The sequence below is a fragment of the Neolamprologus brichardi genome, chromosome 23 (assembly GCF_056152115.1).
Source record: "Neolamprologus brichardi isolate AB-2024 chromosome 23, ASM5615211v1, whole genome shotgun sequence".
NCBI classification, from domain to species: Eukaryota; Metazoa; Chordata; class Actinopteri; order Cichliformes; family Cichlidae; genus Neolamprologus; species Neolamprologus brichardi.
Genome location: NC_142125.1, coordinates 40,360,061 through 40,384,375, shown reverse-complemented (window position 1 = coordinate 40,384,375; position 24,315 = coordinate 40,360,061). Strand labels below are relative to the sequence as shown.

The window sequence follows — 24,315 nt, the reverse complement described above, 5'->3', positions numbered from 1 at the left end:
GGGGAACAGGACCTGTTGATTTTTCTAACTGATGGCTACACACAGCTCTGCAGAACAGGTAATTACCGCTGTTCGGTTTAATATTTGATTTTAAACAGTGTTTGAAGCTAAGACAAATACAGATCATATATTTTCATACAGTGATGTTCCAGTCGGGTTAATGTTTGTGTGTCCTCACTGTAAAGACTGCAGGTTACTGGAGCGTGTCTGAAAATGTGACCCTTCAGTCTAATATTGACACCGTTATGCCATCTGCACTTTGATCCCGCTACCTACTCTTGAAAACGATGTGCGCATCTACTTCACTATTTACGGTTCAACATGTTTCCTGTTGCTCTGAGGTGCATCCAACAAACACACAAATCATTTACCACTAATAATAACAATTTTACTTTATTAATTTATTAATATAAACATATATGTAGCAAAGGTTTTATTCAAATTTATGCAGCCCAGGATAAAAGTTGGTCTGTTTTGATATAGGATGTTTGGAAGTTGTTTTATTGTTATGATTTTTGCATTTTGTTATTTAATTGGTTGCAAAAAAGAAAACAAGTTTATGTAAACAAGTGGAAATTAATCCTCCTGAGAATAAGCCTTTTAAATAACCTTGGTGAGTTTTTTGGTAGTTCAAGAGTTGAACCATACACAGGATCATAGGTGGCTGAATGCAGTTAGGTAATAGCTGTCACAAAAAATATTATCTTCATACATGTCACAGCTGTGTAAGCACTGATATTGATAATAGATGTGATCACAAAGAGACAACATTTTTGCTAAATGTAATTATTATATTAGAAATTTATAAAACTTGTAATTTGAATCAGGGCCGTGCAGAGAGGTTTAAAGGGGCGGGTGCTCAAAGTTAAAAAGGGGCACATTGAACCAGGCTGAATAACAACAACACACATTCATCAAGAATCTAATATGGGCAACAAGGCAAAGCAAACGTAGCCGATGCTTTACCCGATGTACAATGTTGCTGTAGAGGGGTTGCTGTGGATAGTGCTGGAGGGCAGGGCTGTGTTGATCTGAGACTGTAGACATTAAAAAGTCCATAGGAGAGATGGTAGCTGATTAAACAAGTGTCATGAGATAATAATAAAATGCAAAGATTGGTGACAGCGCTTGGAACCATAAGGCAACAAAAAACTGTGAGAAATAATTTAGGCTCTGCCTGTGAATCACTCTTTGCTTCTCTTCTTCCTTCCATCATTTCATATATCACTCTCCACTTGCTGTCTATCTGAGAACAAGGCACAACTTGCTATTGCAATAAACTATAATCTAATTATCCACACCTAACAACTCTTGCACTTAATCTATAATAAAATGATGACAGAAAAATGTTATAGCACTGCCTTTAGTAGCCTCACACAGCTCCTACTGTTTCCTTCTCATGTCCTTACCAGCCATGTCTGGACAATGTTATATCATGAGTAATATATATTTTTTAAATCCATCTAAATAAAACACACACATGCACACACACACAGTGACATTTTAGACCTTCTTCAGAATACTGTATATACTATGGGCATCACGGTGCTGATCCAGAATCCTTACATTATTATTTATTACTAGAGCTACAATAATAAAGCAATGAGGAGGGAGAAGTAATAAATATGAAATAATGTATTTATGATGATTCCATTTGTTTCACTATCCACTCTGTGCAGGGCAAAGCTTGTTACATTTTTAAACTGTAGAGATACAATCATTTTACTGCTGTAAAATCCAAACTTTGTCTTATTTAAAATATAAATCTAATATAATCTGCTTCTTAATGTATGTTCTTTAAAATACAGCGTGTGGTTTTTAATATATTATAATTATAATACTGCATAATTATGTGGACATGCATATTAGATCGTTTTTTAGTGAAATATAATCCCTCCAGAAAGGCAGGAAAAGCCCGGAAACTTACTTTAAAACTAAATATGTTCCCTAAAACGGTGACAGAGCTACAGACCCATGACAGCCTTACACAGGTAGCCAGCAGCTATGACCAGCACTACTTGTGCCGTTAATAAAAGGACAGTTAATGTTTGTCACGCTGTTGCACACACAGCACGCTCGTTTGCTTCAACTTACCAACGTGTACATAATAAGCTAATACTCCTGTGTGCTATACACTACAGTGTACGCTGTACACCTACTTACTGGTTTTGTCGCATCAGTCTGTGTCTCTGAGTTAACTTGTTTCTCCTACAGCTCCGGACCGCAAAAAATGCGCGTGCTCTTTGTGAGCTCGTTCCCGGCTCGTAACCAGCGCGTTCTGCCATCAAGGGCGATCATTGGTTAAATGTGATCATGTGACTGATGCAAGCCAGATCCTTTTATTTAGCAAAACTGTGATTAATAGTTAAATATTATTGTTGAGGGGCACAGACAGGACTCCGCACGCACACACACATTAAAAAAAAAAATACTTTTTTTTTTAAAAAGTTGCCTCAACAAAAGGGCACTTTGGGCACCCATCAGGAAAGGGGCGGGTGCTCAAGCCCCTCTAGCCCCCCCCCTCTGCACGTGCCTGATTTGAATTTTTCCAAATGAGAACATATACCATTTTTTGCTTTACTGATCAGTGTTTGGTTGGTTAACTGCAGGTGTTCAGGCACAAGTCCGTCGTCTGGAAGAGCAGGTGGTGAAGATGACTTCAGCGACTGAAATGCCCTGAAGGTGGAATTAAAGTTAAACTTTATTTGAACATAAATCAGTAAAGACAGGCCTCCATCCTGACATGCAGTACTTGCATTACTTATGTATGATATGCATCCTCACAGAACCCAGATGATGCCAGCATGTTTTGAAGCCAATGTCTGGAGATGAGTATGTGAATGTGAGTATAAGTGTGGCAGGAGAGTGAGTTCACCCTCTTTCTTGGAAGTATGCAAAAGTCTGTTGTCTTTAAAAATGTAATATATAAAAACCAAGTTCTTACTGAATGAGAAGTGAAACCTGGAGATGAGCAGAGATCAAGTCAAGTGCAGTTCAGACTCGCTGTTATTAAATTCTACCTGAGCAGGTTATAGTTCACCTCACTCACAGAAGAACAAATAACATTTGGCTCTGGGAGCTTCAGTTTGTATACACTGTTGTGGCACCACCTTAAGCAGCCATTTGCATCAATACCTACATCACTAGCCCAGCAGTTCTAAGAAACTTCTCTGTTTGTGGTTCAGAACCTAATGTGACACCAATGACCACAACAGCATGCAGCTGCAGGTTGTCGTGCATACCTGGCTTTACAATAGAAGAGAATAAAGAGGCATTTTTCCGTAAAACTTTTCTGTAAAATATTACTTTTAAATAAATAAATAAATAAAATGTGTCTAAAAATAAAATTAGGTAAACACCCAGAATAATGATTTTTTTTTTTTTGTTTAAAACTGCATTTGGCTTAGTTTTTGTTAACTCGGTGTAATATGTCATGTGTTGTTCAGCTGAACTCTTCTTCCACACAACATGATCCCTGTGAGTGCTCCAATCAGAGACAAGGTCAAATGTAGCACTATTAAAACAATGAGATTAATGCTGCATAAAAATGAGCATTTAGCACATAGCACAATTAGAGCCCTGAAACTTCTAATTGGATATGTTCAAACATCAAAGCTTACTCAAAAGAGACATGGAATCACTTTAGTTTGTCTCCAGATCTGTTCTTCCTGTCATCCCCATTTACCAATATTTTCTGAATCATCACAGAACGTTTGCAGGAATCATTTAGCAATCATGTAGCAAAATCTGACTCAGTGCAGGATGAGTGACGGAGCACTTCTCCCACTGAAAACGCTACGTCCAGGTGAACAGAATTAACTGTTTGGCACAGGTCCCCCCAATTTTTCCTCTGCTCTGTATTCACACATCATGTCTGTTTTACTTGTGAGCTATAAGGTATAAAATTCTCTTGTGTATATATTTGTCTTCACAGATGTACAGCAGAGCTTTTTGTGAGAGTCAAATAAAAATAAAGCAGTAAAACCGCCAGAATAAACACAATAAACCACCTTTCAGTTCAACTTTTGCTGTCTCAACAATATTCTCATTTATATTGTTTGCTGTTTAACTTACCAAATATTTCCAGTAAGACATTTGATCAGGTCTTTTAGAACTTCCTGTTAGCCAAGCAGCATTCTCCAGCTGCTGCTGCACTGTTAAGAAAATCTTAACTTAATCCTCATAGCACAGTCAGAAGAAAACAAACAAACATACAGTCATGTGGAAAAGAGTGTTTTCTGAGGAATCTATAGAGTACTAGTAAAAAATAAGAACACTGATTTAGTAACTTATAGAGCTACATTTAGCAGCAATAATGTTACCAAATTGTTTCTGTATGACTATCAGTCTGTCACAAGGTTGCTCAGGATATTTGACTCACTCTTCTTTACATGGCTTTGTCAGATCATTGAGGTTTGTGGTATTTGTTTATGTACAGCTCTCTCAAGTTCCCAGCACTGAATTTTAGGTTGAGGTCTGGACTGTGACCGGGCCATTGCAAAACCTTGATTCTTGTCTTTTTTTTTTAGCCATTTTGTTGCAGCTTTGCTGATGTGCTTGGGATCTTTGCCCTGCTGCTTGACCCAAACTCACTTTTGACTCTAGAGTACTTAGTATACAAGGGAGTTCAGTGAAAATTTGATGGTGCAAGGGGCCCAGGTTCTGTAGCTGCAAAACAAGCTCAAGTCATCACCCCTTCACCACTGTGCTGACAGCTTGTATGAGGCGTTCGTGCTGGTATGCTTTGCAACTTTGCTACCAAATTTGCATTCATGCCGTCATGCTCTGTTTAGAGAGAAGAGACTTTCTCCTTGCAACCCTTATTCAAGGGCCACACTTATTCAAACTTTTTCAAATTGTACTGTCATGGACTTAACATGCTAACTCAGGCCTGTAGAGTCTGAGGTGTAACCTTGTATTTTTGACCTTTTTCTGAACATTGCACAGTTTGACCCTGGGGTGAATTTTCTAGGACGTCCATCTCTAGAAAAATTATGACACTGTGTTAACTGCCAATTATGCTTTCATAGAAATGCTCACACTTGCTGGTAAACCAAGAATCAAGTGCAGTTGATTAGCAGCATCTGGCTGCTATTTATCTTCTTCATTTGTATTGAAGCATTAAAAGTGCTTTCTGAACAACATGAGCTGTGTGAAGTAACCCTCACTGAGTCTCGTTTCAGTTTGGGTCAGAAAGACTTCAAACTACATACCAGTTTTGAGAATCACCTTTAGTGCTGGAAGAAACGGTAAAAACTGCATCTTCTAAGGATGTAACGAAAAAAAAAATGCTAGTAAAACGTGATTTCCATTTCGTATTGGGGGAAAATGCAGCATGACAGCCAATCACAAAATTATATGGCTGCTGAGGAAAAGGAGAAGTTGTTAAAGTGAAGGCCAAACAGCGACATCAACAGCGAGTTTTGAGATTTGTGGCATTTTTGGAGTGTGTAGTCTAGCCTTTTATGTTTTTTTGTTTGTGTTTTTTGAGTGTCAAAAACGCAGCCAAATTGAAATAATAACTGTATATTCTTATTTGTGCTGGTGTGCTGAAAATAATGACACCAAACAAGGCGAAATAAGCAGTTTCTAAAAGTGAAATATATAAAGTTAAACTCAAAAGTAGTCAAAAACGGCCATTTATAGGCTTGATTTCAGAGTTTTACATGACACAAAGTGTTACATTATATATAATGTAACACTTTGTAACACCATATTATAACATGTGTAGTTAGTGTGATAACATCTAGAGTTATTGCAATTGTAGAAGTTTCTTCTGCTCTCAGAACAGATTCAGTTGTTCACAGTTTTGGTACACGGTGCATTACCAAGCTGCAAACACTCATAAGGTGCTGAGTTGTGGTCATAAAAAGAGCAAAGTGGTTAATGATAATTCTGTGATGCAGTGTCATCAGATGTTTGACAAACCCTCAGTCTAGCCACAGTGTGACAGCACGGCTTCACGGAAAGTCATGTTTTGAATTACTTCTCTTGCAGTGTTTTCTGCTCTTAATGTCATGTTCATTTACTTGACCAACCCTCTGATGAATGTCATCAGAACATATTATATAATGAATTTGTTTTTGTTTTTTACTAATAAGTCGAGGATGAACATTTGGAGTAACATTGAATATAGAGGTTTTCTATCTCTGAAGGTCAGTTTCAATTATGAATTGTAAACTCCTCCTTCATTATTCCATCAATTTGTGCAATGGATCAGTGCCACTGATCCATTGCACCGGAGCATGATCCTACCACCACCAGGCTTAACATCTGGCACCGTGTTCTCAGATTTCAAAGGATCACCTTTGATACACCAAACATACTGTTGTCATTGTGGCCATATAGCTCAGTCATAGTCTAGTCTGCCCATAAAGCTGTCTTTCCAGAAGTAAATTGTTTTTTTGTGGTTGGGATCCTCTCAGTTCACAGTAATAAGAAATTCCCTCTGATCTAAGGGGGACTCTTTGGTCTTCTTCCAGTCCTTGGCAAAGTGGTAACACATTAAAGCAACTTGTAATTACAAACGATTGTTTGAAACAAATCTGTAAGTGTATAAAAATGGCTTAAAATGGTTTACAGTGAGTTCCTTGGACTTTCCGTTGTTCTAAATATTGGTCAATCCAACAAGTGCTTTTAAGATAATCCTTTTTATGCTGCAAAGAGAAACTAACACTTGTCATGATCACTGATAAGAAGTTAATAGGGCTTGTTGAGTTAAATGGTAAATGGCCTGTATTTGTACAGCACTTTACTTAGTCCCTAAGGACCCCAAAGCGCTTTACACTACATTCAGTCATCCACCCATTCACACACTGGTAATGGCAAGCTACATTGTAGCCACAGCTGCCCTGGGGCGCACTGACAGAACATTGCAGAACCTTCACCTCGTATGAAAAATATTTGACTGTGATTTACATCTTCCACAGAAAAAACTGCACATTACTGAAACTTAGTATACTGGACTTTGTTGTTGTCCCACACAGGTTCAATTTTGAGTGGTAGATGGCTCAGTGCTCAGTCAACCAAGATTTTATGATAGTGGGCACAATGAGATAGATAAGCTTCTTGTAAACAGTACTTTTATGCTCTCTTTTTCCATTTGGATAAGAAAGAAATAACCAAGAAACAAAGGCAAACAAATAATCTGTGCCTTTATCCCAGATTCACATTATAGGAACAGCTGCTCAATGACCACTGTAGTCTTTGCTTACTGCACTTTTATCTAGATCTACGCAAAGTGATCCACTACACCTACTTTTACATTTAAATCATTTTATGAGCACTGATGCCATTTTAATCTGAGTTTCTACTCAAATACAATCAGTAAAGAAAAACACAGTCTGTGACGTTTGTTTTGAAGGAAAAGGTATTCCCTGCAAATGTTTATCTGTGCGAGACTATTCAGAAAACAGTAATTTTGTTTTATAGGCGAGACACTTGGCCTCTTTTTTCCTTGTTCTATGTTTGTCTTTTGTCCGATTACTCTGGAACACAAGATGGAAAACTGATATTCTCATGTTAAAAAGATAGAAAAAGGATTTTATCACCCATAAATGTTAACTTCTCTTGCCTCTAAGCACAAGCAGGAGCAGCAGCGCCCTCTGCAGTTTGTGTGTGGAAGTGCAAAAGCTTACAGCACCTGGTATTCCCAGGCGGTCTCCCATCCAAGTACTGACCAGGCCCGACCCTGCTTAGCTTCCGAGATCAGACGAGATCGGGCGTGTTCAGGGTGGTATGGCCGTAAGCGAAAGCAGAGCTGTAAAAAATACCTTTTATCGGTGGCAAATGTCACACAGTTTGATATCTATTATTGTGCTAAACTTCATATGTTACAGCGACAACATGCAAACCTTCGTTATTAACTGCAGCTTCAACATTGAGCTGCAAAAATGCTTTTCCCGCGGTAACATCACGATAAGAAGACATGTTCGTTGATTACAGCACAGTGTTAAAGTGACAGAGAGCACACAGTGTGTTAGGTCGATTTGGAAGTCAAACATTTTTGTCGTTTGGACATTTTAACTTAAATATAGAAAACAAAAACGTAAGCGTGTATGTGTCGCTACAGCATGTATAAAAAGGTCGTTTCTGAACAATCATTTCGCTAACGGCCATACCACCCTGAACACGCCCGATCTCGTCTGATCTCGGAAGCTAAGCAGGGTCGGGCCTGGTCAGTACTTGGATGGGAGACCGCCTGGGAATACCAGGTGCTGTAAGCTTTTGCACTTCCACACACAAACTGCAGAGGGCGCTGCTCACTCAGTGGAGGCAGCTTCATGACAACGCTCCTGATTGCATTTCGCTTTTGTGCAAAACAAAACAAAACAACAACAAGAACGAAATATTTAGGAAATACACGAACTTATTTATTCTGTAAATGTAGAAAATGTCTATGGCTAGTCCGTCTGGGCTCAGTAGTGAGGAACTTGTTAACCTTGTGCAGCGGGCACAGCGTCAACCTGACACCCATGTGCAACGAGTTTGAACTCTTATTGGCTGCCGACTGCGGCCCCGAAGAATACTGAATAAATGCGCATCAGTGTGCTACCCTGAGCAGGGAACACGATATCATGGAGTTTCTAACATGGAGCAAGGTGAAGGTGACGCTACTATGCAGGACCGCCCCTGCTTAGCTTCAGAGATCAGATGAGAACAGGCGTGGTATGGCCGTAAGTGAGAGGCTTCCTCGATAACGGGGTTCATGTAGATACTGTAACCCATTTATTGGGATTTAAAAAACAATTTAGAGTGAAGGATACTGATTAGTTTCTACTTTTATTTTTAATACCTGCACATGACAGCACAGTCATAATGCATACTTAATGCTGCAATATTCACGTCATAAACAATTGTGAGTGTTTGCACAAAAACATCCACAGGTGCTCTGTGCATGTACAGTGATATTGATGTAACGCTTGAAGAATTTGACATTACTACATCAGTGGAAGAGCTCTTTGCACAAGACTCACTAACCATCCTATTAGAAAATGAGCTTAAAGAGTGCCGCCTCAGATCCGTTTCAATATTTAAACTGTCATTTGTGTGTTGAAGTGCAAAAGCTTCCAGCACCTGGTATTCCCAGGCGGTCTCCCATCCAAGTACTGACCAGGCCCGACCCTGCTTAGCTTCAGAGATCAGACGAGATCGGGCGTGTTCAGGGTGGTGTGGCCGTAAGCGAGGCACGGCGTCAGAAACAGCCTTTTTATACATGCTGTGATGACACAGTCATGCTTACGTTTTTATGTCCTGTATATAAGTTGAATTGTCCAAACCACAAAAATGTTGGACTTCCAAACACACTGTGTGCTCTCTGTCACTTTAACACTGTGCTGTGAGAAACGAACGTGTTATTGTCGTGACGTTACGGCGGGAAAAGCATTTTTGCAGCTCAGTGTTGAAGCTGCAGTTGACAAGAAAGGTTTGCATGTTTTGGCTGTAACACGTGAAGCTTAGCACAATCCTATATTTGAAAGTGTGTGACATTTGCCAAGTATAAAAGGTGTTTTCTAGCGGGCTTCCCTCGCTTACGGCCATACCACCCTGAACACGCCCGATCTCGTCTGATCTCGGAAGCTAAGCAGGGTCGGGCCTGGTCAGTACTTGGATGGGAGACCGCCTGGGAATACCAGGTGCTGTAAGCTTTTGCACTTCCACACACAAACTGCAGAGGGCGCTAAAACTGTCACTACTCCTTCCTGCTCTTTCTAGTTTCTTCCTGCTTTCTTTTAAGCACAAAAGCGCCTCGCTGACCATTTCCCAGGCGCTAATTACAGACCTCTCATAGGGAATATTTCCTTTTGACAGTAACAGCCATAAAACCTAAAACAGCACCTTACTGTCAATAACTGATTAAACGGACAAAACACATTTACTAGGGAGAGAATAAGATGGAGACATAGTAAGTTAGAGAAAAAACAAACAAACAACATGTGCCAAGTGGAATTTAATCTAATTATAAAAAACAATCAAACAGTTTTGGTTCATAGTTAACAGAGAATTACAGGAAAAACACCACATCACATTCATTTTAAAATTCTTTTATTTGCTTTTAAAGCCCTCCATGGCCTAGCCCCATCTTATCTCTCTGAGCTGCTACAGCCTTATACGTCAGCTGGTCAGCTGTTCCTGAATGTACCCAGGACTGAGCGTAAACTTAGAGGACATCGTGCTTTTGCTGCAGCATTTCCCAAACTGTGGAACGATCTGCCTGTAGAGATTAGACAGGCCTCTTCTCAGCCTGTTTTTAAATCACTCCTGAAAACCCATCTCTTCACCCTGACCTTTGACACCTTGTAAGATGTTAGTTTTAGTTTATTTTTATGTTAGTTGTTTTAGTTGATTATATGCTGTTCTGTCTTGTTTTTTTTAAAATATAGGGCTGTTTTAATCTTTACTATGTGTTTTATTTTATTCTGTTTTGTTTTATTCTACTGTTTTTTTTTTTACTTATTTACTGTACAGCACTTTGGTGCTGCACTGGGTGCTTTAATTGCAGATGTTGCTGTCAATCCATGTCAATCAACCCTTTACATCAGTGCCATCGTGATGCTGCAGTCAGCTATTTCCACTAAAAGTTGCCATAATTTAAATCTTGTTGGAGACTGCAGCTCTCTCTGCAGTGTGTGTGTGTGTGTGTGTGTGTGTGTGTGTGTGTTCCACTTTTCTTTTGTGATTGTATATTCCGGCAGATGTTCCGCTCATCTCATTTGTCTCCAAGCTACAGTCTGTCTGTGAGACAGTGTTTAATAAAGTAGAAATTTCAACATTAAAGTAGAAAATCTATTTTGGGGGAAAAATGAAATGTTGAGATTACATTTGTTGTTTCAAGACAAACTGCTACAGTTGCTACACCCTCTGAGTTAGTGAAATCATACTTCACTGCATCTGGTGAGACAGAAAATGAACAGCTGCATGATTATCAATGGTTACATCCGATTTCAATACAGAGGATTTTTGGTGTATCACAAGACGTGCGATCAGTTTATTTCATTAAGTCATGTAAACAAGGCATTTTGCAGGCAGTAAAGCAAATGTGGTAGTTTGTCTTGAAACAACAATGGCAATCTCCACATTTCAACATGTTTCTCTAAATTGAATTACAACTTTATTCTTGAATAATAATAATAATAATTTTGACTTTATTCTCCAAGTAATCAGTAATATTTGTTTTCTTAATGTGGCCCTAACACTCCTTCATGCAGGTGTGTACACAGAAGGAAGCCCAACAATGTTTGACCCTGATCTTTGCAGCAGGAGTGATAGCAACAATATTTAGACTTTTGCTATAATTCTGATGCTTTAAAGCTCATCTTAGAAATAAAATGTTGGCATAAAATGAAAGAAAAAAGCAATAAAATGTAATAACATCAAAAACAAAAAACATCTGAGAGGCAGGGTGCTGAATATGAACATTTCACCTTAGGAGTCCTGTGACTGGTGATGGTAAAAATTGAAGAAAAAATATGTCAATAAACAAATCAAATAAAAATATTTTATTAGAAGCAAGTTTGATTGAAGATATTATTTCTACACAGCATCCTACAGTCGGTACAGTTAATATATCAGTATTGGTGGGTTGAATATAGTTTGAAAACAGTTTTATATTATTTAATGAAATGTGTGAAGCTGGTCACATGTTAAATGTAACAGTTACTGATAAGACAGGCTCGAGTGAAAACTTGTAACGAACAAGATGTTTCCAGCAACTTTTGGTTAGAGCTGAGGATAAATGTTGCTCTTTTGTTTTCTCAGACATGTATATTTGTGGGTACAGAAGTAGAGTCCATGGGGATTTTTCCTATAGTTGCGTTATTGGATTCAAAGGTCACTATGTCCTTCTCATAGTGCACAGGTAATCCTCCACATTGCACTACAACAATTCTGTTAGTGAGAAGTTTGCCTTTATACTGACAGTTGGGTTTCCTGCCTCCATTATTCTTTAGGTCACATTTAACAATACTGAACTTTGCTTTACTCTCTGTCAAGCAAGTATTCTTATGAGGTGACCCATGACCATTACAAATGGCTTTGACCTTTTCATAATCACTAAGGATGAACGTGTTTGTGTCCTTACAAGTGTTGTCAACATTGTAGATCTGCTTGTTTTTTATTTCTGCATCACATTTTTTCGCAGTCATCTTGGCATCTACATGCTGTCGTTTAAACTTTTCATAAGGGGTTTCATTCTGACGCTTCTCAATTGGTTTGGGTTGAAGGTTGGCTGGTTTTGAGAGTCCAGTGGCAAAGAGCACCATAAGCGGCAAACAGGCAAACAGGATCCTCATTGTTTCCTGGAGAAAGAAAAACAGGAACATTTTCCAAATTAAGAATTTGGAGCAGAAAAAATATCTTGTCATTGTCGAAGTGGATTAATTATTTAATCTCCTGCTGAATTTGTAATTTTGCTCCATTACAAAGGAATGAACAGTCTCTAATATTTATGGTAGTTTCATTTTAATGCAGAGACAGAATATCAACCAAATCCAGAAAACAACACATCACATAAACATACTAACTGATTTGCACGTCATTGATTGAACTAAGTACTTGATGCCCAATAACCAAGCTAGAATTCTGGCTCCCACAGATTGGATTGCACTTAATAAATTAGCCATTTAAAGACAATCTTGATCTCAGTTTATTCTGTGTAAAAAGCACACCTCTACAGTATCAGTCTCTTCCATTCCAACTTCTACACCACCATGGGGAAGACTGCAGAGGTGTCAAAGGATTTGTTACTGAGGTCTACAGGGACAATACAAATCTACAGTCTTGTGCCACCATAGTCAAGACCGAAGACCTCTTATCTTGCTGCATGCAAGATCTTGCCTCATGGGGTGATGATGATCGTGAGAAGGTGTTGTCAACAGGGGATCAAATGATTATTTCCCCATGGTATGCAATGTAAATACACAGAACCACGTGACAGATGGTAGCTTCTTTTCATGACCATCTTTTTACTTTTTTTGTCTTTCTTACAAGCTGCTGACCAGAAAACTTTTATTCATAGATGTTTATTGTTTCAGATAAATTTGCAAACTGAACTCCACGTGTCCCATCTCTCAGTTTCTTTGGCAGAGTTTACTTTTCATTAATGGCATTTAATGGCTTGTTGTTGTTTTTTATTGACTTATATAGAAACCCACACAAGTTTAACTTTAAAAACAACTTATGTAACAAAAAATGAACCAACTTAATGGATCAACATAAATAAAAGGATAATTTCAGTGTTTTTCATCTATTTTTTATAGAATTTTTCCAAAACGTTTTCAAACGTTCAGATCTGTCTTTTATTTTCTTGTTTTAACATTATACATGGTGAACTAAAAACCCTGGAATATGGTTTGAAACATTGAAGGCACCATGTTTCGCTTTTTGGCAGCTTTTATTTTGAAACTGCAACACTAATCAGTACTTCCCCACACCTGTGGTGCACGCGCTGCGCAGACCCTGTCGGACATACGCGGCAGAGGAGGGGGCTGACTTGAGCAGAAAGCGCGGAGAGACAAGTCGAAAGGAAAAGACAGACGATCTCTGGTAAAGCAAAGCAGACAGAAAGAATTTACCTGAGCTCTCTGCTGGACAGGTAATTACCGCAGTTTGGTTTAATATCTTGTTTTAAACAGTGTAACTACGAAGCGAACACAAATACAGGTCATATATTTTCATGTTCCAGTCGGGTTAATGTTTGTGTGTCCTCACCGTAAAGACTGCAGGTTATTGGAGAGTGCCTGAAAATATGTCTGCGAAGCACCCCCTCAGTTCAAATATTAATTTTGGCCCGCTATCTACTCTAGAAAATTTGATGATTTGTTGAAGCCCCATGCCCCCATTCGTTCGCTTCGGTCAGCTGAGCAACTGTTGCTTCCAGTCCCTAAGTCACAGCTGAAACTTAGAGGAGACAGAGTGTTCTTTGTTGCCACTCTGATGCTTTGGAATAACCTTCCTCTCATATTAGACAAGCTACATCAGTGCCAGTTTTTAAGTCCAGATTAAAAACCTATTTTTATTCCCTAGCTTTTAACTCTTGCTGAAACCTCATAAATGGTGAATTTAAAACCCTGGAATAGTCTGAAAAAAGTATGAAAAGGAGCATGTTTCGCTTTCTGGCAGCTTTTATTCTGAAATTGCAACACTAATTAATGCTTCTCAGCGCCTGTAGTGCACGCGCTGCGGAGACCGCGTCGGGCGTGCGCTGTAGAGCATGCGCACCAGAGGAGGGGGCTGACTTAAGCAGAAAGCGCGGAGAGACAGAAGAAAAAGACAGAAGAGCGCTGATGAGGAAAAGCAGACAAAAAGAATTTAACTGAACTTGATATGAAACAAGAACTAGCGAATCTCTGCTGGACAGGTAATTACCGCTGTATGCTTTAATATTCTATTTTAAACAGTGTAACTATGAAGCTAAGACGAATACGGATCATATATTTTCATACAGTTATGTTCCAGGTTGATGTTTGTGTGTCCTCACTGTAAAGACAGCAGGTTATTGGAGAGTGCCTGAAAGGATAATATGTCTGTGAAGAACCCCTTCAGTCTAATATTAACCACCATCTGCATTCCGGTCCCGCTGCTCTTGAAAATGATTTGCGTATCTACATCGTCATTTACGGTTCAATGTTTGGCAATGTTTGTTCAAAGTAAGGAATTCCTGGTGCTCTGAGGTGCATCTAGTAAACGCCAACCATCATTAAAAATAATAATTACATTTAACTAAAAACATCTGTCATTTCTTTCTTATTCCTTTAATGCAGAATTTTAAATCATTAAATGATAAAATAAATAAATCAATATCAATATAACAGCTTCCAAAAATTCAATATCAGAACCAGTCTAATTTTTTTTCAGTAAATATTTTGAAAGTTATCAAAGAGGCACTGGAGGACATGTTGAACAATAATATATGCAACTTATTTGAAGTATTACTGTATTTTTTGAGAACAGGAAATTGTAATCATTTACATACATTTGGTAGCATGTAGATATTATGAAGGGGCTGCTTTACCTAATAAATATTTTTTTAAAGTTACATTCACAAGATTGAACATTAACATTAAAAGACATTGATTTTTGAGTCTCAGTTGAAGAGTTCATGAGGTGTATCTAAAAGCAACTTCTCTACTTGCATCCACACATTGAACCTTACAGAGGGAAACGGTCATTGCACTCAGTCATGACAACATTCTTGCTAAATGTTATTGTTATATTATAAAGTTATGAAACTTATAAGCAAACCTTTTCAACTGAGGACACTTACTTTTACTTTTTGCTTTACTGATGAGTGGTTGGTTGATTAATCTGCACGAGTTCAGGCACGAGTCAGTCGTCTGGAACAGCAGGTGGTGAAGATGTCCTCAGTAAATGAAATGCTCTAAAGGTGAAATTAAGATAAACTTTCTTTGAACATAAATAAAAAGATAGGTCTGTGCCTGTGTATGGACATTTCCTATGCAAGATATGCATGGTCACAGAACCCAGATGATGTCTGCATGTTTTGAAGCACATATCTGGATAGGGATTGTGAGTGTAAGTAACAGGAGATCGAGTTATTCAAAATAAGCCTGTTGTCTATAAAAGATTTTAAATATACAAATAAAAGGTTCAATCCTACCAAACGAGGAGTCAAGAAGAGCAGAGACCAGGTCTAGTGCAGCTCAGCTGTTATTAAATTCTACCTGAGCTGGTTGGAGCTCATTTGTGTCACAGACAAATAACACTTGGTTCTGGAGGCTTCAGTTCTTAAACGTTTCAGTAGCACCACCTTTAATAATCACTAGCATCAATATCTGCACCACTAGCCCACCAGTTCCGAGAAACTTTAGCACTGCTCTGTTTGTGGTTCAGAACATGCTGCAAACATGATGTGAGGACCAGTGACCACAAAAGTATGCAGAAGGAGGTCGTCTTTCATAGCTCACATTTCAACAATTGCAGCTATTTTTTCAATTCAATAAACCAAATGTGTCAAAAAATAAGTAAATTAATAAAATAATGACATTTGTAAAAAAAAAAAAAAAAAAAACTAAAAAAACCCAAAAAACTACAGAGATAATTACATATAACACTGTGAAATAATGACACAGTGTTATAGGTAATATGTCATATGCTGTTATTCAGCTGATGTTGTATATACATAGTTTTAAGGTGTGCACTAAGACTCTATTGTCTTAGTTGAGTCTGACAGCAGCTGGAAGATAAGACCTCTGAAATTTGTCCCCTGAATGCTGTTGTTGCAGCAGTGTGTCATTGTAAGAGCTGCTCTGTGCCTTCAGGTTGACCTGCATGTGGTGGCAGGTTTTTATTTTTAATATCCTGTCTAGTCTGACAGCTTTTGAATTCAGAATTGTGATCTGAATGCATTGTGGTGCCTGACACATTTTGCTTTTGCAGGAACAGTTACATAGAATCTCTATAGGCTCCTCTTGATCACGTGAATGTGTTATCTATTTATTATTAATTTCTATTTGTGTTATTTCAGTTATTACATTATATGTGGCATTGTATGACGATATCTAAGGCAAGACAGGCAAGAGAAAAAAAAGAATAAAGTGGAGGTGGGGGGTAGAGAAATGCACAATGTATCACCAGCTGCTGCATTGATGAGGATGGGAAGCTGCAGCAATGCCCCCCAGAAGCCTGGAGACAGAGATAGAGACAGGACAACAGCGCCATTCACAGCATCCAGGAGTATCAAAGATCTAAGGCACAGGTGTCGAACTCCAGGCCTCGAGGGCCGGTGTCCTGCCGATTTTAGATGTGTCCTTGTTCCAACACAGCTGAATAAATGGCTAAATATCCTCCTCAACATGTCATGAAGTTTTCCAGAAGCCTGGTAATGAACTAATCATTTGATTCAGGTGAGTTTAAACAGGGTGAGATCTAAAACCTGCAGGACACCGGCCCTCGAGGCCTGGAGTTCGACACGCCTGATCTATGCCCATCCCAGCAGGAGAAGGAGGGAGGCCCCAGATGAGGTGCCTACAGCTAAAGAGTGAGAATCCCAGAGGACCAGAGGTAACGGGCAGTCGACCTAACTAGATGCCAGGAATCCTGGTACGAGTCGAGAACAGGGTCCCAGCTGCCCAAGAACCACCCGGCATCCAGAAGATGGGGAGAAGCGTCCAGCCAGGAATGCTGACTGCCATGCATACACAAACACAAGTTATTCGCTCACTCACTCTCACCCACCCACTAGTGACACAGAGAGACATGGAGTCAGGACTGTGGGGTGCCTATACTGCAGTCTACCCATTCAGACACATAATTCCTTATGTAATGAGGGTGGTTGGTAAGACTCACCAGGATCCATGTGGTGATGGTCCACACCTGTGTAATCCAGCCTGTCCTTCAGGATTGTGGGTATAATCGTGTAATCGTATAATCACTGGAGAAATCAAAGCACATGATTCTCACAGTGCTCAACACACTTTCCAGGTGAGCAAGGGATTGATGTAGGAGCTGGATGACAGTGTCATCTCCCCCAATGTTGGGCTGATAGGTGAATTGGACTGAGCTCACCTGGGGCCGAAGATGAGCAAGGACCAGCCGTCCAGGGTGTCCATCAGATGTGATGTCAGAGCCTCCAGCCTGTAGCTGTTGTTCATTTACATCTGCCTAATTGATCATTTATCCTCAGCACATTTTTCAGTTCCCTTGCCTGAAACTGGACAATATGTAAAATCTGAATTCAAACACAGGTTGGGGAAACCTGCACTGAGCTGAGACTGAAGAAGTCACTCGGATGAGTGATGAAGTGTTTCTCCCACTGAAGACGCTACGTCCTGATGAACAGAATTACTTCTTGGGACAGGTCTCCAGATGTTTTCTCTTCTCAGAATCCTCTTCACAGATCAGATCTGTTTTATCTGACATACAGTCATGTGGAAAAGAGTGTTTTCATAGGAATCTATAGAGTACTCTGAAAAACTAGGCACACTCCATGAGTGAGTAGCTTGTAGAGCCACCTTTTAGCAGCAACAGTGTCACCAAATTGTTTCTGTATGACTCTTAGTCTGTCACACGGTTGTGCAGGACTTTTGGCTGACGTTTCTTTACATTGTTTCGTCAGTTCATTGAGGTTTGTGGTATTTGTTTATCTAAGGCTCTCTTAAGTTCCCAGCACTGTTTTTCAGGTTGAGGTGTGGACTGTGACCGGGCCATTGCAACACCTTGATTCTGTTGTAGCTCTGCTGATGTGCTTGGGATCTTTGTCCTGCTGCATTACCAAAACTCAGTTTTGACTCTAGAGTACTTGGTATACAAGGGAGTTGATGGAAATCTCAATGACTGCAGGGGGCCCAGGTTCTGTAGCTGCAAAACAAGCTCAAATCATCACCCCTTAACCACTGTGCTGACAGATGGTATGAGGCGTTCGTGCTGGTATGCTTTGCAACTTTGCTACCAAACTTGCAACCATGCTGTCATGCTGTTTTTAGAGACTTTCTCCTTGCAACCCTTCCAAACAAGCCACACTTACTCAACCCTTTTATAACTTGACTGTCATGTACTTTAACATTTAACATGCTAACAGAGGTTTGTAGAGTCTGACATGTGGCTCTGGGATTTTTGAGCTTTTTCTGACCACTGCACAGTTTGACCCTGGGGTGAATTTTCTGGGACATCCATTCCTGGGGACATTATGACATTGTGTTAACACACACCTGAATACTCCAGACCAGCAAACTGACAAAACTCATGCTTTTATAGAGCTGCTCACATATGCTGATGAGCAATTATTCAAATGCAGTGGATTAGCAGCATCTGGCTGCTACTTACCTTCTAATTTGCACTGAAGCAATAAAGGTGCTTTCTGAATAATATGAGCTGTCTGGTGTGATATTCATATTTAAAATGAATAATCAGGATCAGATTACTTTAATCATCCCAAAGAAAATTATGTGGGTTACAGATTCTCCAAGACAATAACAGTAACAGACTAAGTGTCTGTGAAGGTTCTCAGTCATCCAGGTCATCGTAGTCAAAGGAGCTTGCAAAGAAAAGCGTCTGGACTTCTTTAAGTTGCTTGAAGACGTTTCACCTCTCATCCGAGAAGCTTCTTCAGTTCTGAAGAAGTTTAGTAACAGACTAAACTAATTAAATAATACAACATATTACAAAGTTAACAAATATAAGAAATAGCACTAATATAAATACAAATTGCTCAATTATAAATATCAAGACTATTACAGAGGTGAAATATATATGATTGACATTTAACAATAACCTTGTAACTTTGTCATTTGTTATTTAACTGTAGAGCGTGTGCAAAAGGGTATTACTATTGCACTGTGTATTAGATTGTACAGGGAGATGGCCAAGGGCAGGAATGATTTCCTGTGTTGTTCAGTGGTGCATTTTGGTAATCTCAGTCTCTCACTGAATGTGCTCCTTATTTTGGACAACATCTGCCTCTCAGACACCCTAAATGAGTCCATCTCCATCCCCACTCATTACTGGCCTTGCGGATCAGTTTATTGAGTCCGTTGGCACCTGTGACTGTCAACCTGTTGCCCCAGCATGCAACAGCATAGAGGATGGCACTGGCCACAACAGACTCGTAAAAAATCCTGAGCATTGTCTGACAGATGTTGAAGGACCTCAGCTGCCTCAGAAAATAGAGACGACTCTGGCCCTTCCTGTAGAGGACCGTGGTGTTTTTAACCCAGTCTAGTTTGTTGTCTGTGTATACTCCAAGTCCAGTTAAAGAGCAGGAGCAACTTAAACATAGTTTTGAAATATACAATTTATAATTTTCGTTTCACATTAAAATTGACTGATTAATTTTGATTGATTTTTTACAGATAAAAAAACATTCCTGCTTAGATTTTTTTTTTTTTTCGTTTTGTGAGATTTTAAGTGTTAATGCAGTCAAAATGAAATAACTGTAAATTCTTATATGTGCTGTTGTGCTGAAAAGAATGACACCAAACAGGGCAAGATGAGCAGGTAAACTTAAAAGTTTATAACCATTTATAACCTTGACTTCAGAGTTTTACATGACACAAAGTGTTACATTATAACATGTGTAGTTAGTGTGATAACATCTAGAGTTATTGCAATTGTAGAAGTTTCTTCTGCTCTCAGAACAGATTCAGTTGTTCACAGTTTTGGGACACGGTGCATTACCAAGCTGCAAACACTCACAAGGTGTTGAATTGTGGTCATGAAAAGAACAAAGTGGTTAAAGACAAGTCTCTGATGCAGTGTCATCAGACTGTTGACAAACCCTCAGTCTAGCCACAGTGTGACAGCACGGCTTTGCTGAAAGTCACGTTTTGCATTACTTCTCATGAAGTGTTTTCTGCTCTTTATTTCACTTGACTTGAATACATTTACTTGAACAATCCTCTGATGTGTAAATCAGATCCAACTGAATGTTATCAGAACATATAATAACATTTTTTTTCTTTTGGTAATAAGTTGAGAATGAGGATTTGGAGTATCATTGAATATACAAGTTTTCCCTCTCAGGGGGTCAGTTTCTATGTTGGATTGTAAACTCACTTTAGTAGTCCTCTTTCATTATTCCATCTATGATCACTGATGAGAAGTTAACAGGCATTAGCCATATCAATTTAAGACATTGTACAACTTCATATTAAAAGATTTTAATGTGTGTATACTTTTTAATTTTTCACCATGAGATTGAAGCCCATAATAAGTCATATGAAAATGAAAAGGTGAAGCATTACCTTCACCTTGAGCGATGCGAGAAAACTGTTTGCTCTGTTTTTTGTAAATATGGGCTTTAGGTGGACACTGTGCGTTCTCCATGGTTGACAAGTTACTCAGTACTGTGCCGAGAAATTCCTCTTTCTGTAGAATACTACAGAGTGCTTTCTTTGATTCATAGAATCAATAAGTTCTGTATTTCATGCAAAATTTGTTCTTTTTTTCTTCTATTTTTTTTTTTGCAGACAGCTTGTTGATGCTGCCTCATTTTAAAGTATGATCTGTTTTATTGGAGTCCAGCAGAGGGCAGTGTTTCACTGTCAATAGATGAATGTCTGAAGCTTCAATTGTGTCTTCAGATTGGATTAGGTTGTAATTTATGTTGTCTGTGCGATACTAAAATTATAATGGGATGTTGAAGCTCTTCTAAATCCTCACCAGTTTTTGCTCAAATGCTACTGATATAAACTCACAATATATCGGCAGTAAATAATAGACAGGAGAAAAGAGGAAACAAAAGTCAATTACAAAGTTAATGGGGCTGCTTGGAGCCATATCAACAGTTTAAATGATAAAGTTACAGATATCAGGGGGAGAAAATAAAATAACAGCTGTGGCTCATCAGTAAGGCTCTGCAAAATAGAAAACAGGAGGGAGACTGATATTTACTGTGAGTAAATATCAGTCTTCCATCCACAAAATGTCAGACACATGACACAGAGCTAAACCTCTGCTGGAAATACACACCAGAAAAGTAGATACAGTGAGATGATTATCAAGTTTTGCACAAAAGCGAAATGCCTTATTTTTATAAGCATTTTAATGAAGTTTTTTTTCTGATTCTGTTTTCTGTGAGTGAGCAGCGGCGCCCTCTGCAGTTTGTGTGTGGAAGTGTAAAAGCACCTGGTATTCCCAGGCGGTCTCCCATCCAAGTACTGACCAGGCCCGACCCTGCTTAGCTTCCGAGATCAGACGAGATCGGGCGTGTTCAGGGTGGTATGGCCGTAAGCGAGAGAGGAGATGTTCAAAAGGCTTTTTATAGATGATGTGGAAACATTCATCATCTATAACTATTGGTCTTAGATGACTGTTCTCCGTCACACTGCCCTGCAGTAAATGATCAGTTACACTTTTTAACATTAATTTGATATGTTATAGATAAAACATTATGATTATACAACTACATTAGGCAGCAACACACTTTTTACAAAGTAATACCACACTGTTTTTTTCCCAAAAAATGACATCTGACAATAAAGCCTAATTTGTGCTTTTCAGTATCAAAGAAACTTCGGCTTTCACGATTTATTGCACACTGAAAATTCTTAGCTATGTCTCCAGTAAATCTTTTGTAACTTTGTGTAAACAGAAAAGTTTGTTGTTTTTTTTACTTTCAACCACAGAAATCTCATTTTGTATGACTACAATTAAAAAACAACAAGAACCACAACAACAAAAAATGGGCAATCTGGGCAAAAAGCTACCAGAATGTTGTCTGGGATTTTACACATTTATTTCTTACAATTTAAGTCCAAAAATCTTACTGACAGATTTCTTTGTCAGAACAGCTTTTCTTTAACACGTAGAAAAACTGTTAAATAAGTGCCACTGACAGAAAGGAGACTTTCACTGGTCCAGACGGCTTAAGATCAAAGTGGGCTGTATATATGGTCCGCAATATAAAATGAGTTCGACACCCCTGGTGTAATCTATCTGTAATGCAGCAAATCTAAATCTGTAATCATCTATAACAGGCCTTTTATGCACTCAGTCCCTCGCTTACGGCCATACCACCCTGAACACGCCCGATCTCGTCTGATCTCGGAAGCTAAGCAGGGTCGGGCCTGGTCAGTACTTGGATGGGAGACCGCCTGGGAATACCAGGTGCTGTAAGCTTTTGCACTTCAACACACAAACTGCAGAGGGCGCTGCTCACTCAGTGGAGGCAGGTTTAATTAATCTCTTCCACTTGTTAACTGAATTCTTTTTTCCTACCCTTCCCAGATCAGGGAGTACAATCCTAGCTAAGGTCGAGTAGAAAGCAGGCAACTATTAAAATTCTTCTCGATCAATCAGTCAATCAATCAATCAAGCCTTTATTTGTCACATGCAAAGTTTACACCTGCAGTGAAATCAGATTTGTCCTAACACAAAACTATTACGCAGACACAGTGAACTTTCAGCAAAGCCCTCTTGCACTTGGTAACAATATCAGCTAAATGAGTGTGACTTCTATTTTAAAAATTTCCAAATTATGAAACTTACTGATGAGTGGTTGGTTGGTTAACCTGCGGTCAGTAGCGCTTTTTGATATGGGCGACCTGGGCGGTTGCCCAGCAATAATGATTACACAGTGAGAAGGTAAGTGAATAGAAGATTTCTGTTGCCATAGCACTTTCTCACACAGGGTCATGTGATTTTTGTTGTTTTCTCTGTTTTCTTTTATTAGCTGACCAGTGGGGTGAAAAGAGGAAGATGGGATAAAAGACATGCTTTGGAAGAGAGCCAGAAATTAATAACACTTATGACTCAATACAGAGAGGTGTATTATACAGGGTGGGCCATTTATATGGATACACCGTAATAACATGGGAATGGTTGGTGATATTAAAGTCCTGTTTGTGGCACATTAGTATATGTGAGGGGGCAAACTCCTCAAGATGGGTGGTGACCATTTAGAAGTCGGCCATCTTGGATACAACTTTTGTTTTTTCAATAGGAAGAGGGCTGTTTACTATTTACTCAAAGACAGCAGGCAAATGTAAGCCTGACATCTTTATTAGTGAGTGTAACAATAACAACATTTAGAAAACATGATGATAAACATCCAACTACTGGAGTTATGTAAGAGTATAAATGTAATAGTAGCTGTCAGCAGTTATAAAGGATATTTGACAGAATGGTGGATTTCATCATCATCATCATCATCAAATATCAATTACCAGCATTTACATTTTGTGCTCGATAATGCAGATTTTTCTGTCCTGGGTGCAGTTTGCACTTTACCATTTAACTCCTGTCCTTTCTGCCAGTAAAGATCAAAAAAAGAAAGATTTGTGCATTAGAGAGTCTCTACTATCACCACTTGAACTGACATCAGCTGATTGTGAGAGAGGGGAGATCTAGAAGTGGTCAGTGACATCCCACTCCAGGAACTCAGTCATATAGTGATGCTGCAGTGCTCATAGAAGCTCAGCCTCGTTAGTACTCACATAAACATGTTTCCTGTGTATAAAGAGCTAACAGAGCTCTTTATAAACAACAGACAAGTCTGCATTACTGTTGTGATTATTGTGAACACAGTGTTGATCCATTAAAACATCTTTTTACTCTATTAGAGAAATCATTGGGTAGCAGCTCAGTGTTCAGTGTGATCAACAGAAAACATATCACGTGACCTGTTGTTGAATTCAGACCTCATATTTTTTCAACTTTCACACAGCAGGACTGAAGGAAGTGAACTAAGAGGTTATTTATTATTAATGACTGAACAGAGACGGCCAGTTTTCTCACTAATATTATAACGCTAATGTATATCAGAGAGCTACAGTCAGCAGTCTGTTAATAGAATTAAAAGCACATTAAGGACAAAAATGTAACTTTGTGGGAGTCATTTCAAATTGAAAGGCATGGTCATTA

At 38.9% G+C, this 24,315-nt stretch overlaps 5 non-coding genes and 1 pseudogene across 5 annotated transcripts; 3 read left to right on the top strand and 3 right to left on the bottom strand.

Annotated features, from left to right (window-relative positions):
- Window positions 1-7,630: 7,630 nt before the first annotated feature.
- On the bottom strand, window positions 7,631-7,749 carry LOC148096415 (5S ribosomal RNA). Its single transcript, XR_015717263.1, has one exon. It is a non-coding gene; the product is annotated as a 5S ribosomal RNA (ribosomal RNA).
- A 357-nt stretch (window positions 7,750-8,106) lies between these two features.
- On the top strand, window positions 8,107-8,225 carry LOC148096414 (5S ribosomal RNA). Its single transcript, XR_015717301.1, has one exon. It is a non-coding gene; the product is annotated as a 5S ribosomal RNA (ribosomal RNA).
- Window positions 8,226-9,063: 838 nt separating this feature from the next.
- On the bottom strand, window positions 9,064-9,182 carry LOC148096413 (5S ribosomal RNA). The gene has a single exon (XR_015717331.1). It is a non-coding gene; the product is annotated as a 5S ribosomal RNA (ribosomal RNA).
- A 346-nt stretch (window positions 9,183-9,528) lies between these two features.
- Window positions 9,529-9,647, top strand: LOC148096412 (5S ribosomal RNA). Its single transcript, XR_015717262.1, has one exon. It is a non-coding gene; the product is annotated as a 5S ribosomal RNA (ribosomal RNA).
- An 11,920-nt stretch (window positions 9,648-21,567) lies between these two features.
- On the bottom strand, window positions 21,568-21,686 carry LOC148096411 (5S ribosomal RNA; annotated as a pseudogene).
- A 767-nt stretch (window positions 21,687-22,453) lies between these two features.
- Window positions 22,454-22,572, top strand: LOC148096410 (5S ribosomal RNA). The gene has a single exon (XR_015717261.1). It is a non-coding gene; the product is annotated as a 5S ribosomal RNA (ribosomal RNA).
- Window positions 22,573-24,315: the final 1,743 nt, after the last annotated feature.